Here is a 1,975-nt window from a genome sequence, read left to right as displayed (position 1 = left end):
GACCCCCAAATCCCCCCAAAACTCCCCCTGGGACCCCCAAAATCCCCCCTGGGACCCCCAAAATCCCCTCCCTTTGGGGAGCCTCTGGCCCCGCCCCCTCCATGTGACATCACCGCGATGGCCCCGCCCCTGCAGCCGCCAGACCCCGCCCCCTCAATTACATCACTGATCTACAAGAACATGGAGCGCTGGAAACGGGTCCGGCAGCGGTGAGAGTCATACTGGGGATACTGGTTTATACTGGTTTATACTGGGAGGCACTGGGAGGGGTTTGGAGGGCACTGGGAGGGGATTGGGGGGCACTGGGAGGGGATTGGGGGGCACTGGGAGGGACTGGGAGGGGATTGGGAGGGGATTGGGGGGCACCGGGGGGGCTGTGCTGGGTGTAACTGGTCCGTACTGGTCCATACTGGTCTGTAGTGGTTTATAGTGACCCATACTGGTCTATACTGGTCTAGGTGGTGGGAAGCAGCCCAGCGCCAGCAGCAGCACTGGGGGTGACTGGGGGGGCTGTGCTGGGTGTAACTGGTCCATACTGGTCTGTAGTGGTTTATAGTGACCCATACTGGTCTATACTGGTTTATACTGGTCTATACTGGTCTAGGTGGCGGGAGGCAGCCCAGCGCCAGCAGCAGCACTGGGGGTGACTGGAGGGGCTGTGCTGGGTGTAACTGGTCCATACTGGTCTGCAGTGGTTTATAGTGACCCATACTGGTTTATACTGGTCTATACTGGTTTATACTGGTCTATACTGGTCTAGGTGGCGGGAGGCAGCCCAGCGCCAGCAGCAGCGTTACGGGCCCAGCCTGCGCCTCCTGCGCATCATCTACGAGCGCCAGTGAGGCCACGCCCACCCCGAGGCCACGCCCACCCATCGACCCCACCCCTTCCATGTGGCCATGCCCGCAATAAAGGCTATGTGTGTATGCAAATGAGGGGGCGTGGCCAGTGACAACACGTGAGTCGGGGGGTGGGGCCAACGCTCTTTATTGGGGGGAGGGGCTCTAAAAAAGGGGGAGGGGAGAAGGGGCGTGGTCTGGAGATGGGGGCGTGGTCACAGGTCACATGACGTCATCGTTCCTGTTGGAAGGGGGTGGGGAAGGTCAATGGTGCCTTTTTTTGGCCCCTCCCCCTCGGCTTTGGCCCCTCCCCCTTTGGGGTCACACCCACTTTGGCTCCACCCCCCCTCGATCTCCCATTGGCTGGGCCGAGCCACGCCCTTCCCCCATTGGTGGGTTTTAGCCCCGCCCTCGTCTCTGAGCTCTCCCATTGGCCGATGGTGCTCGGGGCTCCCCCGTTGGTTGCTTTAAGCTCCGCCCTCCCCTCTAAGCGCTCCCATTGGCTGCTTTAAGCTCCACCCTCCTCTCTGAGCTCTCCCATTGGCTGCTTCAAACCCTGCCCCTCCTGGCCTCCCATTGGCTGCTTCAAACCCCTCCCACTCCCCTGGGCTTTCCCATTGGCTCCTTTAAGCCCCGCCCTCAACTCAACACACCCTCCTCTCCCATTGGTCAATTGAAGCCCCTCCCCCCCACTCCATTGGCCACTTTAAGCCCCGCCCTCACCTGCGCTGCTCTCCCATTGGCCGATGGGCTTCGCTCGGAGCTCTCCCATTGGCCGGATGAAGCCCCGCCCCCTCGGCCATTGGGTCGCTCCCATTGGCTGAGGGGGGGCCATCCGGGTGCTCCCATTGGCCGGGTGAAGCCCCGCCCCCCCAGCAATGGGGTATTCCTATTGGCCGGGCGTGGCCCCGCCCCCTCGGCCCTTGGGACGCTCCGATTGGCCGGGGGGGGGGGCTCAGGGCACTCCCATTGGCTGGGTGAAGCTGAGGGCGTCGCCCAAGGCCCCCCATTGGCCGCGGCGGGTCTGGAAGAGGCCGATCCAAACCCCCAGGGCCACGCCCCAAAGCCCCGCCCCCACCGCTGACCTCACCACGTCTGGGGAACAAAAACGGGGTCAGGGACCCCCAAAAATGAGT

The 1,975-nt window shown here is 63.1% G+C and overlaps 1 long non-coding RNA gene across 1 annotated transcript; it reads left to right on the top strand.

The window, feature by feature from the left end:
* The first annotated feature begins 132 nt into the window (after positions 1 to 132).
* LOC114072417 lies at positions 133 to 928 on the top strand. Its single transcript, XR_003574170.1, has 2 exons — positions 133 to 209; positions 761 to 928. It is a non-coding gene; the product is annotated as an uncharacterized LOC114072417 (long non-coding RNA).
* Positions 929 to 1,975: the final 1,047 nt, after the last annotated feature.

Source organism: Empidonax traillii, unplaced genomic scaffold, assembly GCF_003031625.1.
Source record: "Empidonax traillii isolate 1590-97213 ecotype Southwest subspecies unplaced genomic scaffold, ASM303162v1 scaffold3147:size14904, whole genome shotgun sequence".
NCBI classification, from domain to species: domain Eukaryota; kingdom Metazoa; phylum Chordata; class Aves; order Passeriformes; family Tyrannidae; genus Empidonax; species Empidonax traillii.
Note: the sequence above shows the minus strand (reverse complement) of the source record. Positions and strands in the feature narration are given on the sequence as shown.